Below are 16,421 nucleotides of genomic sequence, written 5' to 3' on the forward strand. Positions count from 1 at the left end.
TATGGTTTATTTGCAGTGGTGCTCAATTGTTTTACTTGAGTAAAAATTATTGATACTGCAATATAGAACTATACTTAGTTACAAGTAATGGTCCTGGATTTCAAAATGTACTTGAGTAAAAGTAGCCTAGTACTGTATTGGGTTCAAAATGTACTTAAGCCCTTAGGCCCTTAAGCCCTTATTCAAGCCGCAAGCGGAGCCTGCAGCACCACCGTTTCCCTGCCTGCGGAACCTGCCACTCCTGAATGAAGTGTCTGGTGCTGGGAGTCTGGTGCAACGCATAGGTCCTCGCTGTACTCCTGGTGAGAGCAGGAGTGGACCTGGTGAGACGTAGGAGGGGCCCGGACAGGAGTCAACCCACAGAGCCTAGTCCTTCCATGCGCCAGACCTCCCAGTCCCGGCGGAATGTGTGACCCTGTTTTTCCCTAATGGGACTGATCGTGGGTATAGGGACGTAAGTCGGGATTTGATCACCCCGGCTGGGTCACCTGAGTCCCAGGTGCATCCATGCGATGTTTTCTTGGTTCTCAAAGTACCAAAAGTACAAAGTACTCATGTTTTGAAAATAGCAGATCTAGCCCGGGCGGCTGGCGTAGCTTTCTGGGCACCTTTGCTGGTAGTCCAGTCTGGCAGTGTGCCGCGGGTTTGACTCCCGATCCCGACGGCCTTTATTGTGTGTCACCCCCCCCTCTCCCCATTTCCTGCAACTGTATACCTATATCCCTCTATAAAACATAATTAAAAATCAGCGAAAGCCACAAAAAAATAAAAAATAAAATAGCACAAGCACACAATGCGAGCTTGTGAGCATTGTGAGCTTGTAGATAGGCTATTTTCAAATGGCCGAAATGTGTTGAACTTGGGCTGAACTTCTTCATGTATACGTTTTGTAATAATAAAATCTACTATTAACTAAAGTTTCCAATAGGCAAATTGTACAATATTTGCCTCTGAGAAGTAAAAGTATTGGAAATTGGAAATACTCAATTAAAATACAAATACCTACAGTACAGTACTTGTAGTAAATGTACTTAGTTACTTTACACCACTGTTTATTTGTTTCAAAATCTGGGCAATAATACAGAAAATAAAATAATCTAAATGCATGTGATGTCTTTGTTTTGGTTATTCCTTTTAGGCAGAGAGTAATACGTGAAGTAATAATATTAGTTTTTTAAAGAAAGTAGTAATAAGAAATATATTACCGTTTCAGAGTAACTTTTCCAACACTGATGACGATACACTTTCACTATGTTTGTGTTGGGATAAACACTAGAAACTGACCATTCATTATCAATGGCATTTAATGTTTGTGTTAGGATAAACACTAGAAACTGACCATTTATTATCAATGGCATTTAATGTTTGTGTTGGGATAAACACTAGAAACTGACCATTCATTATCAATGGCATTTAATGTTTGTGTTGGGATAAACACTAGAAACTGACCATTCATTATCAATGGCATTTAATGTTTGTGTTGGGATAAACACTAGAAACTGACCATTCATTATCATTATCATTATCATTGAACAATGTGGACCCTGTTGTAAACAAGTGTAATGCTTAATTGGGTCGTCCACTCACAGTTGACAGTCTTTGTATTGAGTTTGTGCTTAAAATGTACTGTAAATTCTACAAACTGTTAATAAAGATTTCAATCAATCAATCAAATGGCATTTAATGTTTGTGTTAGGACAATGTTTGTGTTTACTATCATTACAAACATTACAAACAACTCAGGTTGCAAGCAGCTCACAGAAAAATATATTTCAGATGGGGGTAGACAGTCATTTAGGGGAGAATGGGGAGAGCCATTGCAATTTGCAAAACAGACATTATAATTGCGTGAATTCACACATTATAATTAGTCCTTAACTATTTAAGCCCCACCCACTCCACTCTGTGAGGGCAAACTGTCTCCCATTGAGATGCATGTAAATGATTTCTCCATAAAAATAATCGGTCATTTCAGTAGCAAGAGCTTGAAAATGTCTTCTAAATCTAGTCAAAAAAGCCTACAGTAGGCTATAGGCCTATGCACAAATGTGGATTACATTATTGGGGAGAAAGTTAAAACCGATATCAACTTTAACAACCATCCCGTTTGACAGACGTTTACATGCAATGCACTAGGCCTACAGTGATTATTATTGCAATCACCTGGATCGGTGAGTGTAACGTTCCTGAAGTTAAGCTGTGTATGTGACGAAAACATAACTGCAATAACCAGCAGATGCAGCGCACGTCACACACACACACACAGCGCGGCTCGCTGTAATTTATTCACGGCACCAGAGAGAGAGACCGAGAGAGATAGACGGGCGCTTCTGTCCAGCTTTTTCACCGGACCGCACCAACATGCTTCTGCGTGAATGTGAACCATAGAGTATTAAAAGGATAGACTGAACTGGCGCGAAGCTCCGCCCCTCCGCTATTCATGTCTACAGCGTAGGCCGATCCAACATTATAATGGTGTGTAAAATTGAAACGTTGTAATGTTGTCTGTGTACAGACAATCAGACATATTGGTGACGCCTGACCCCTGTACGGACCTATTGGTGACTCCAGTATTAAGAGAATAGAGCGTCGCAGTCCCGCACCCGACAAGAGGCCCGGAAAAGAATTACGCGTTAATTTTCCCCATAGACTTTTCAAAAAGTATTTATATAAAGATGTTTACGCCGCGGACAAAGCCAACTCTCGTTGTGACAAATCATGACAATAAACACAATGTTTTGGGCCGATCAAATCATTAGAAAGAAGAAAAAGAAAGGGCAGGAAACCACACTTTTTGCTTTCTTTCGTTTAGTATATTTTAGCTATTTTTGACAGGGGGGCGGGGGCATTCGAACATAGGGCTAAATATGTATTATTTTACACAATTTTATAGTGATAATTTTTTTTATTAGTCATACTGGACCCCAGGAAATTACATATGGACACAAAATATCACAGAATCTACTGAATGTGAAGGGGTGATAAACTGATGTTGAGCCATACAACACAGTATGACATCCCCCTATAGTATCCCCCTTCACATTCAGTAGATCCTGTGACCTTTTGTGGCCAGATGTAATTTCCTGTGGTCTAGTAGGACTATAGTAAATAAAATAAAAAATCGCTATAGAATTGTGTAAAAAAATACATATTTAGCCCCATGTTTGAAACTGTCAAAAATAGCTAAAATCGCTAAAACGAAGGAAAGCATCAAATACAAAAAACACTCATCTTAGATTCTCTAATTACAACCTTAACCTTAAACTAAAGTTCTCCTTTAAATGTCTTTAAAGGACCTATAACATAAAATTCAACTTTTTTTTAGCTCCCCTGTGTATTTTATATCCCCACAAATATGCAACAAACTATCAGGATTTCTCATCATATAGTGGCTTTTATGGAGATTGCTTTCAGGAACAGCTCAACTGATTTGGTCGTATTTGTGATCATGTCATCAATGTCACACTACTTTGTATAATTCCTCCCTCTCTTCAGTCTTCAGTTCCAAATTTGCATTTCCACTTTGTCAATGTCCGCCATTGTTGATTTTCCAAGCTGGCATGGAATCTAGGATCAGTTATTATTTGTTATTAGTTATTATAATGACTCAAATATTAAATAAGCACCCCCACCACCTCAGGAAATTGTGGTATTGCAGCTAAAACAGCTTCAGAAGCAAAAAAGTAATGCCATGGACTGGTTATATCAGAGTGGTGGACAATATGATATTAAATATTAAAAACTGTTTTAGAATTAATGTTATAGCTGCCTTAAATGAATACTTTTTGAAAAGTCTATGAGGAAAGTTAATGGGGAATTCTCTTCCGGGACTCTTGTCGTCATGAAAGGGGGCGGGACTGAACGGGGGCTGGGCTGCGACGCTATAGACAATAACGCTTTGTTTTCATAGGGTTTTTTTTAGATTGTGTGTGAATTCCTGATCCTAGACTGACATCAGGAAGTACACGCTACAAAGAAATAGTGTGTCATTCTTTCTCACGCACGCACGCACGCACACACACAAACATGCGCGTGAACTCCACCATCTGTTCGCGTAGGCCGGGGCTGGCTTTCGCCAAGACTACTGACATCTCATACATATTCTCATCTCTAGATAATAATGGGGGCAACGGTATAAGAAGCCAATTTCTGATTAAAAAAAAAGAAAAGAAAGAAAGAAATGGTTTCAATTTAATCTATTGTTTGGTGGATTTGGGGGGCGGGGGCGAGAAGCGTTTAAATACGACAGGAGGAAAAAACCCGAGGAATGCGATCTGTGAACAATTTATTTGGGATTAGGCCTGGGATCCGAACGCCGCGGTCCTAGCTAATGGCTAACCAGAGTCATTTATGAGAGAGACAGCTCTGGTTTGGAGCAGTAACATGAGAGCAGACTTACTGTAAGTCACCCATCCCTCTTCTTCCCCCTGGGCTGGGACCAGTGATGGGAAAAGTGCACAATCGTTTTTATCCCATTCAGGACGGGAACCCGTTTGTAACTAGGGGTGTAAGGATACATTTTAACAGCGATACGATACGTATCACTATACATGGTTGATGTTACGATACATGGACGATATTTGTTCATTATGACGATCCGATCTGATCCGATTCAATGATTTGAAATCGATACAGCAACTATTTAAAATACATTGACATTATTTTAAACTAAGTAATTAAACCCCCTTCTTTCTTTTTTCTTCAAGAAATTGCTATATACCACTCACAAAAATGTAGTATTAATACAATCGATTATTTGCATAGAGCAAAACGATTCCATACCGATTATTTGCATTTCTATATACTTTAATTCTTGAAATTAAAATTGATTTTTCGATGCAGTTACTATATCGTTACACCCCTATTTGTAACACTAGCATGACTGAGAGGTCATTTTGACCCTTTCTTTTTATCTTGAAGTTGATTATCTTTGTCCATGAAGCATTCAGAAGGTTCCCCTTCCCTGACCATCATCATCCATCATCATTCCATCATCTCAGAATGTTTTGACATCTGAAACATTTTCTAAATATGAATTTAAGCACATGCTACTTCATGCTAGCATTAGGTTAAACTTTATAGCTTTTGAAAAATATCAGATCTACAAGCTACGAGCTTCGAGCTTGTAGATATTTTTTTATCGTGACAATGTGGCACAACTCTTTGAATATAGCTGTATATTCTTTCAGAGCCAACTCAAAAGTTTTGTTTCTGGGGGGGGGGGGGGGGGGGGGGGGAGTCCCTCCCTGGAACTACAGATTGTCAGATGGGGGTCGGCGGCCAAGTACAGATAATTCTGGGGGTCCTTTCCTTGACATGAAAAAGGTTGTGCCATAGAAACATAGGTTTTTCAGAAAACTGTTTTTGAGTGGTGCAACCACTCCCTTACGGAGCTATGTGTGTGGGTGGTGGCTGGCTGGGTGGCTGGCTAGTTGGTTGGGTGCGTATGAGGACGAAAACTGCATGGTTGTTTTTCAACCTAACACAAACACGCACGTATTAACTGTATATATGGTGATTTCAGGTGTGCCAGTACAGTACAGTGACAGCACAGTACAGGATACAGTAGAGGGACCCCCACATGGTAACTCTGTCATTTCTCAACCCTTTCGGACACGTTTCACTCCACCGGACAGAATGGGATAGGAGATGCATTTTGATGACGTCATCGCAAGATGGTCCCAATTCATTACAATGGTGGGGGTGGAGCAGTGCGGAGCGCTTCCTGCTCCGCTCTGTTGTTGTGGTCGGCACTTTGGAATATGTTCCAACACTCCTAGTGGATTGTCATGACAAGCAACTCAGCGGTCAGCGCAGTGGCTCTTCAAAGGTAACTTAAAACACGGCAGTGAAACATGAAACACGATCGTTTAATCCCACCATTAAAACTGTTAATTGCCCTATTGTGAATGTTCATGCATGGTCCCGACATTGCACTTCATAAGCCATTCTGGGTAACAGCTGTCTGCTATATAAAAAAAACAAATACCTCTGCAAAAGTGTTATTGCTGAGGAAATCTAAGAAAGTTACTCTGTAACTGCTTGTCTGTCTTTGAAATTTAACCGGAAATTGTTTATTATTTAGTTGAAAATAAGTCTCTTCACTGCATAGTGCGTGCATGCATGCGTGCGTGCATGCATGCGTGAATGTAATGCACAATCATTGTGAAGTGACTTGGATAAAAGTGCTACAGTATATAAATGTTCCCTTTCACTCCAGAGGGGAATAGAAAGCCTAGCTGTCAACTCCCATTAAAGTCTAGCAACTCATTACATTTCATTACTGGTGCTCCCAGGGTCAATAACCAACCTTCTGTTTTAGCGATGTGGGGTTGTGGACATTAACCAGTTACGATCGTTAATTCCAGAGGTGTTCTTAAAGATGGAGTGCCGATTTTGTTCCACCCTATATAAAGTATGATCATCAGGTCTTATTATTATATAAGGAGGAAGATTTTTTTCTAAAATATGTACATGTTAAAATGTCGTTTTTATGTGGGCACCCCCACCAGTTCATTAAGTATGCCTGGTTTGCCTGGTGATGGGTGGTGATCCACCTGAACTGAAGCTGCACCCACAGCTGGTCTTGTATGATAAAGGGGGAGGGGTTAGGGGAGGGGATAGTGTGATGTCACTATATTACTGTTTATTTCATTGGCACGTTTGACTGTCAAGGTTTCAGCCTCCAGGAAGAAACCCTAAATGCAAAGGGAAGAAATCATTGCACATAACAACCACACCATGGGGTCTAATGAATTACTGTCACCTCTTAAACACATGAAAAACTGGAAAAAGTACAAAAATCACGGCCACTCCTCACCCTCAAGCTAAAATCACACCAATGGGTCGCCATTAGGGGTGTAACGATAAAGTAACTGCACCGAAATATCGAAAGTATATTGAAATGAAAACAGTAACATTGACTATGTATCGTATCGTTTTGCAATGCAAATAATCGGTATCAAATCATTTTGCTATGCAAATAATTAATTGTATGAACGAAAATACATCGCATGGATGTATTTTTGTTCAAACAATTTGACAATTTTCCACACATTGGTGTGGTTTGGTTAAACTTTGTAACGCATTTTATGAAAGAAGTGCTATACAAATAAAGTGAATTATTATTTATGTTTATCGTGACACTGGCTGCATTCAGTGGTGGAAATGTAAAATTTTGAGGTATTTGTACTTTACTTGAGTATTCACAATTTACAATACTTTTACTTCTACACTTTTTACACTACATCTCAGAGACAAATATTGTACTTTTATACTCCACTACATTTGTTTAAAGAGTTACTAGTTACTGTGTAGATTTAGATTATTATTACAAAACATAAATGAACCATTTCAGCCCTACAGTGTTAATTAATAATACAGTATGAACTGAATTGTGAAACGGGACATTCTGCATAGTGAGTACTTTCTACTTTTGGTACTTTAATTACATTTTGATACCAATACTTCTGTACTTTTACTCAAGTACATTTTGATACCAATGCTTTGGCCCAACCCACCGACTTCACATTCGACACACGCGTTCCACATCTCCACAGGGAGTGCAGTGCCAGGTATCAAGTCGTTCAGACCCACGGTTCTCCAGAACCACCACAAAAGGCTCTGGTCAGGCTCTGCCAGTGGGCCTAATGAGGCCAACTCCTTTCACCTGGGCCAGGCCCTGCCAGTGGGCCTAATGAGGCCAACTCCTTTCACCTGTGCAAGAGCCTCTGCCTCAGCCAATTGAGGCTCAACCAATCAGGCTCTGCCAGTGGGCCCAATTGATTGCCAAGTACACTTTTCAGTTTGAAGTCTTCACACACACAGGCACACAGGCACATACACCAGCTGACAGTTAAAACGGGTGCTAGCCTATGACAACGTATATCATTAGGTTCCCAAGTTGCATCGTTCCCAAGTAGGCCGGTGGCCGACTGCGACGGGCACGTACAGGTCTAGTTTTACTTAAGTAAGAAATGCGAGTTTGTATTTATATATTATCCCTTCCCTCCACTGGCTACATTCTTGGACACCGAGTCAGGGATCAGGAAGACAGACGAAGTCCCTGTGAACTGAAAAGGTTTCAACAGTTTAAAAGATGACAACAAATTAAGTCGGTTTTTGTATAAGTCGCTGTGAGAAAAGGTGCTTGTTTCAACAGTTTAAAAGAATACTTGAGGACTTTTGTCTTGGTGAATTCCACTCCCACTGGGAGAGGAGAGGACTAGTGTCGTGCGTGAGACCCATCGGGACGTCCTCCATTGTCCACTGGCTGGTCAGTAGTTAAGCCTTAATGTTTGACAACCGCCATTCAGCCGCATTGTGTCCCAAACTCAAGACCGATTAGATGGACGCTCAACGTTCCAACTTCAATGTGGGGCCGTGGGGTGTGTGTGTACGTGCGTGCGTGTGTTCGTGGATGTTTGTGAGAGGAAAGATATAGGCTTATTTGGTTGTGACATCTCCAACCAGTTGCCATGCTGTGAGAGAAATAAGCAACCAGGTCATAGCTAGTATAACATCATGCTTAAAACACCAAAAGGGGTTCCCGTCCTGAATGGGTTATTAAACAACATTATAGGAAACAAGCCCAAATAAGCAACATTTAGAAACAAGCCCCAAATAACAGCGACTGCCAATATTTGCAAGCGACTTTTACAGAAGAAAACAAGAACTCTCTCAAGGTGTCAACTTACACCTTGCACACACGTTGGCCATGTATGGCCTAAAGCTCTCTGCTGTCTGTCTGGGTACGACTGCTACTCTGAGTCCTAGAGCTCTCTGCTGTATGTCTGGGTATGACTGCTGCTCTGAGTCGTAAAGCTCTCTGCTGTCTGTCTGGGTACGACTGCTGCTCTGAGTCCTAGAGTTCTCTGCTGTCTGTCTGGGTATGACTGCTGCTCTGAGTCGTAAAGCTCTCTGCTGTCTGTCTGGGTACGACTGCTGCTCTGAGTCCTAGAGCTCTCTGCTGTCTGTCTGGGTATGACTGCTGCTCTGAGTCCTAGAGCTTTCTGCTGTCTGTCTGGGTACGACTGCTGCTCTGAGTCCTAGAGCTCTCTGCTGTATGTCTGGGTACGACTGCTGCTCTGAGTCCTAGAGCTTTCTGCTGTATGTCTGGGTACGACTGCTACTCTGAGTCCTAGAGCTTTCTGCTGTATGTCTGGGTATGACTGCTGCTCTGAGTCCTAGAGCTCTCTGCTGTCTGTCTGGGTATGACTGCTGCTCTGAGTCCTAGAGCTCTCTGCTGTCTGTCTGGGTATGACTGCTGCTCTGAGTCCTAGAGCTTTCTGCTGTCTGTCTGGGTACGACTGCTGCTCTGAGTCCTAGAGCTCTCTGCTGTCTGTTTGGGTACGACAGCTGCTCTGAGGCCTTATTTAAGTTACAGTGTCTGGTAGTGTCTACTGCCTGGTACAACTGGTCTAATCCTCTGTAAATCCTCTCTACTTTGAGTGCTACCAACTAATGTCTAATACAACAGCTGTTCTAAATCCTTTAGACCCATTATTGAACTTATACCAACCTTGAAGTGTAGCTTAGTTACGTCAACAAGAATGGTGATCCCTTATTGGCCGGTGGAGTACACATACATACATACATACCCAGCCGATCGCAGTACTTGCGCGCTCTGCTTGCTCAAGTAACAAGCCCAAAGAAAGTCACTTATAATAAGCGGACATGGCAACCCTGTGTCCCACTCCCACCCTCCATCACAATGCCTTTGGATGCATGGATGGATGGATGGACGAGGCAGAAGATTGATGGTCTCTCTTCTCAATAAGACCTTTGAGGAGCGATCGGCTGATGCAGGGCATGGTCATGGAAGGGAAGGGAAGGGGGTCAGCGACCTCTAGCCGGCCACCTTTGTCCTCTGGGTCTCAGAATTGGCAGCTTTGACCTTTGACCTCGGGGTCTCAGACTTGGCGTGGCTTTGTGCTTCACTGGACACTGACTGAATGGGGCCGAGATGCCGTTTGAAAGAAATGTTCACCAAAACACCCCCCCCACGCACCCCCATCCCCCCACCCCCATACCTCGTTGAGGCACCGGCCCAGTGCACCCGCACAGCTTGGGAACCTTATCCCAGAGAAAAGAAGAAGAGATTCAAGGAATGATGAGAAAGTAAAGTTATTTAGAAGATGGACAGAGAGAGAGAGAGAGAGAGAGAGAGAGAGAGACTATTACCTAGTCAGGCAGAAAAAAAGGCCAAGACAACTAAAGGATTCAAAGTATCTTCCAATTAAAATGTTACATTTGAGTCGAAGCGTTTCAACCTGTATAGCCTTCCCTTCCCTCACTACAGACGTCTGTGTGAGCGACCTGTTGGTGCTATTTGACACTAATTAGCTTAATTGGAACTAGACGGGCCATTGAAGCTGTAAAGCTGTGTACAACAACAGCTGGATGTCTTCATTAACTGCATTGACTGAGTACTCTCTGTCAACACTACAAGAGAATAAGCACTCACATCCTTTTTACTTAAGTAATAGTATCAATACCTCAATGTAGAAATACTCAGTTACAAGTATATATATATATATATATATATATATATATATATATATATATATATATATATACATATACATATATGTATACAAACAATGCACAATGTAGTTCGGCCATTTTCAAATGTTTTTATTTTTTTATATATATTTTCAAATAATTGTAGTGGAGTTAAAGTATAGCATTTGCCTCTGAGATGTACAGCAGTGGAGTAGAAGTATTATGTAAATGTACTGACAAAAAAACCCCTCAAAACTGTACTTAAGTAAAGTATTTGAGTAAATGTACTTAGTTACGTTTGTTACACAACTGCACACAGGACCTGAGTCAACTGCCTTTCTTAATAAACAACTTTGGTGCCACTGTTGAAATTCCATAAAGGTGGAATTTTTAGGCTAAGAACAGAAGGAAGTACGATGAATCTCATTTGGTTTCATTTTACGCTCATAAGAGTTAAACATCTGCATTACTTTTTGTACAAGAAGTCTACTGCACCATTAGAGAATGTAGAAGAATTGTCATTTTGATGGTTTGCCTGCATGTTATCTCCTACCTACAGCATGGAGTTGTGGACAGACATCTTATCCAACAACACCAGAATATTCTACGTTTTGGGTCTAAATGTCATCAAATGGTGGTCCGTGGCTCAAATGGTGAATAGATAATGGGCCTTGATGTGATACAGGTTGAAAACCACTGATTTAGGCTATAATGACATCTCCCAAACAGAGCTGAACATGTGTGTCTCTAAAGAGTGTACATGCTATTTTATGCCCCCTCATTGTCGCGTAACTCTGTCTTACTCTATGGTCACTGGATTTATGGAATATGGTCTCTGGACCAAAGTCTAGCACTTTGTGCTTTGGGCCACGTGCAATAAGGGCTACGTGCAATATGAACATATCAATGTTTTTTCTTCCTGCTCATATCCTTATTTATTTATTTAAATGACTACTGCTCAGCCCATATCTGCTTTTACTACAGTACTTATTAATGTATCCTCCTTACTGACATAATACTTTTCACTGTACTATACTTGTACTGTACATTGACAATTAACTGAATTTCATCTCATCTCTATGGCTCTGGGTGGTACCGTGGTACTGCCATACCTATTGTAGAACTCTGCCAACAACGGCTACAACGGTATATTGTATACATGTCCATCGTTCCCAAACATATCTATAACGTAATTATGTACCATTGTAACGGGTACTATATAACGCAATGGGTATCTGCATGAATTCCCTCCCACTTCAGAATGGAAAGGGTGCAGAAATGTACACATGCTTACATTGTAGTGAAGCGTCATTTAAACGTGAAGTTTATAAACCGAAACGTGTTAAAATAAACTATACTGTAGGAATGGCACACGCTAACCAACTACGCTCTCCATTGAATCGGCGCTTCATTGAGAAAATGTGTAAGTTCCTGATGGAGGCTGAACTCCACATCGCCCACAGTAAAACAAACACACACACGCACACACACCCGCACGCACACCATCACAGTAACACAAACACATCACTGTTCTTAATATCTCTTAGCCCTGACGCAGCAAGTTGGTTAAAAACAACACGCTTGCGCACACGCATGCACACACACACACACACACACACACACACACACGCGCGCACAGTCGCACACGCACACACGCAGTCACTCATGCATGCACGCACGCACGCAGGCTTTGCAGTGGGGCCTTAAACATGTTGGCGAACGGTCAGGAATGGCACCTCACCTCACCAGACCACCGCTCATTGCCTTTGAAAGAGAGAACCTGCCCTGACCTGACAGAGCGCTTTAGAAACACAAACACTGGCCACTTCCTGACGCTCCGACTGGTCGGGTCGCGTTGCATGGATGTGGTACTGAGGGTTGGAGGGTGGACAGGAGAGCAGAGGAGCCAGAAGGGTGGACAGGAGAGCAGAGGAGCCAGGGAGGTGGTTTGGTTTGGGAAGATGAAGAGGAAGGGAAGACAGAAATGCCTTCATAAAAGATGAGAATATATCGTTATATGGATTGGATTAAGATGCAGGAGTTCTTAAACGTTTGAGCTGGAGACCCAAAAGAGAAATTATAAGACCTTTCCAGCCAGGGGACCCAAACTAGTCAAAATTCACTAGTTCTCACTAATTCACTACCTCTTAACCTATTTAGACCTTTGAAACTTGATACTACCTACCTACCTCTGTCTCTCATTAGTTGTTGCTATACATGTAGCAACATAAATGATCGTCGCACCAGTCACAGATATGCACAAAGCAATTAAGATCAGTCAGGAAACTCAGTGCAGTTATGCTAGCCGTCAATTGGACCGCCTCAGCATCACATTCTCATTCACATGATTCACTCAGCCAATAAAGGTCAAGGTCAACTTTATTGTCCACAAGGAAAATCTGTCTTAGGCTTTCACCCCTGCTGCAGCGACACATAAAACATCAGTGACAAACAAAATTACATAACACATTACACAATTGCACACATGATGTGGATAATCTAACCTCTGCAGTTACTGCTGTTTCAACATTTTAGTTGATGGTACAAATTCTTTTTAGTGGTGCAGCCACTCTAAGGAACAACAATGTCTGTCCCTCCCCATGTCCATATGTTCATCCCTCTGTCTGTCCCTAACTATGCTTAGGGTACCAACAGGTGCTAAAGTGGCTTGTTGCCTAAAAACCCAAACACAGAGAGAGAGAAAGTTGCACTGTTGCCAGTTACCGTGCTCTCCCCCGCGCCCCCGCCAACCGCCCACCGCCTCCCCCAGTTCCTGATCTCTGGCCGAGCGGAGTGATGTACTTCCACTTTGGTTCTTTGTACCTTCTCCCAGAGGGCAGAAGTACAAACTCTCCATTTAAAACATGGGTAACATCACTGACAATTTGTTTAGCCTGTTTTAATGTAGCCTGCTCATTAATAGACTGCAGAGAGGGGAGTTGTCTTATACCCTATTCCCTGCAGTCTGAACAATTTGGACCTCAGTTGCACTGAGAGATTACCGAACCAAACTGTGATGCCAAACCTGACCAGGCTTTCCAAGACCGCTCGATAGAACACTAGATGGATCAAGTACAGTGCAACTCAGGTCTGTTTTACAAAGTCTAGAGGGTTTAAGAAGTTAAACTGAAGTGATGTTGATTAATTCCAAATATCGTCAAAGCATGCTATCGTACCCCCTGTCCGGACTTGTGTCACAGCACCCTAAGATGCCAGTACGACCGACACCCACTTTAGAGAAGCCACTGGCGTGCACACAATCATTATAGTTAACAATACAATGTGTTCCGGGCATATCTCCAGGTGGATGAGAGTGTAATATTAGCTTGATGAATAGCCCAGCTGAGCGGTTGTGACAGAGCTGCCAGCCTGCGTACAGTGCCGTGATAAATGACCTTCTGGTCGCTGAGTGTGAGTCTCCCTAATGTACGCCTGACACCAGCCCAGCTGTCCCCAATGTCTGCCTGATACCGGCCCAGCTGTTCCAGGGCAAGCCGCTGCTCTCGTTTTAATGCCTCTGACATCACAACACTATGCTGGTGTGAAACGTGAAAAAGCAAACCGGCGCAGTGCAAAGATGCAGCAGATACACGCGGGCACACACGGATATATCAGTGCAAATATGGTAGATTATTTCCATGCAGGCAAAGGTATTGGCTTCATCTGGTTTCATTGTGGTTTACAAATATGCATGATAGGCCTACATATGCACTGCATTCTCTTTATGATTTAGGCTAATGCCATAGAAGTGTAAGTCAGTAAGTAAGCCTTGCCGATACATGAGGCTCACAGGGCCTATCTCGTGTTTCTGTAGCGTGATGCAGGACATGACCCCCTGGACATGACGACATGACATCCCAATCCAACCCTTAATGCTGAGTGCCAAGCAGGGAGGCATTGACCTTATGGCAGCACACCACTGCCATCTTGCCAGCAAGGTGGTAACTAGGTGCAATTTCCCATTCTACAACAGGTCGTTTCGAGGAAGCAATCTGATTGGTTGAAACGGTTTCTAGCCGTGGATCAAACCAGCACTGTTCACCACCTAATCAAAACAAATAATTCAGCCGCTCTGTTTTCCCAGAGCGCTAGCAAACTCGGTGGCTAGGCTAGCTAGTTTCTTGAGACATTTGTGGTCGTAATGACTACATCTGTCATTAAATAAATATTTTTTTTCAGCGATTTTCTTAGTTTTAAGGGTAACTGTTGTAGGATTGCAATATTACACTCACGGGTGTTGTTTAACGTGATTATTGCCACGTCAGTGATGCTTGCGGAACTCGACTTCATCTCGTTCCTTACCGCATCACTGTCGTGGCAATAATCATGTTAAACAACACCCTCTCGTGTAATATTGCTTAATTGACAGCCCATTCATCCAAACAGAAAAGACCTAACTGATTGTATTAAACAACATCAAACTCATCAAAACATTGTATGAAAAGTTAGAATTATCCTCTTTCTTTCTACTATCTACAAAGTATTTGTTTCATAAAAATCCACAGTAGACATGTTATGAGCAACTTAACTTCCTGTCAATAAATTCCTTGCAGATGATTATTTTGAGTTTCTATAAGTGTCAGAGTTTGGAAGCGCTCGTTATCAGTAAAGCAACCTCCTGCTGCCTCCTGCATTATGTGCAAATTAAAAACAGGTATTGTACGTATGGGCGGTTGAGTGATCTTTAACGAGCACTTCCAAACTCCAACACTTAGGAAAGACAATCACCTGCAAGGAGTGGATTTGTATGAAACAAACACTGCAGATAGAAAGAGGATAATTCGAGCTTTTCGTGCAGCTGCAATGTTGGTGAGTTTGACGTTTATACAATCAGATAGGACTTTTCTATTTGGATGAATGGGCTGTCAATGGGAAATTGCACGTATCACCTTGCTGGGAAGATGGCAGCGGGGTGTGCATAAGGTCAATGCATAAGAGTCTTTGGTATGACCCTGCATGCCGGGGATCAAACCCTGACCTCCCAGTCTCAGGGTGGAAACTTTAACCACAAGGCCACTGAGCTGGACATAGAAGTATACTTAACCCATTTAGACCTGAGGACGATTCTACAAATGCCTTCTAAATGTTGCTATATCAGTGGTGCTCAAGCTAAATTATATGTAGGCCTATTGGCCACATCTCAAAATATGTTCCGGGGACCCCCAGAAGCAAGGATTTGAGCTATAAATACCAACAATTTGCAAACAATTTGTTTTGTGCCGCGCTACAAGCTTGTAGATCTGCTATTTTTGAACATCCAAAATATATGGTTAAAGTGGTTATGACAATAAAACAATACAAGTAAAGATACAAAAAATATATATATACAAATAAATAAATAAATGTCAATAGACAAAGTGTGTTCGAAAAGGATCAGGAAGAAGCAAATGCTTATAATGTCCTATACCCCTTCATAACACCTAACGTGATTGTACTTTACTTTACTTGAGTATGTAACATTTTCAGTGCTTTTACTCGTACTTCACTAGCCTGACACTCAGTCTGAATTTTCATTTTGTTTCAGACTGAAAGGCCTCCCCACGGCAGCAGTTTCTGGGATGGATGGGTGTTGTCAAAGCTGCAGTCTTCGGCGATCAGAATAGAAAGCAGATGACGTTGTTGTCAATCATGTGGCTACGGCTAACCCGGTTGCTAACCAAACAAACACAGCCAACGAGCGCTACTAGCATGTAAACAAAAATTGTAAAATATGTCGGATGATGTTTATCAAACCTGTTGTATCTGTAAAGAAGCTATTTATCATAGGTCAATTTAATAGCCAGATTGATACGGTCGCGAGGGGGTAGCCATGTTTGTTAATTGTTTGACGCTGTCGAGTGATGGGGCTGATGGCCAATCAGCTGCTGCGATCATATTTTCGATCGAGACTGACGCCGCCGTAGGCAGAGTCACCAGAC

The sequence above is a fragment of the Protomyctophum parallelum genome, assembly GCF_964188405.1.
Source record: "Protomyctophum parallelum genome assembly, chromosome: 2".
In the NCBI taxonomy this organism is placed as follows: Eukaryota; Metazoa; Chordata; class Actinopteri; order Myctophiformes; family Myctophidae; genus Protomyctophum; species Protomyctophum parallelum.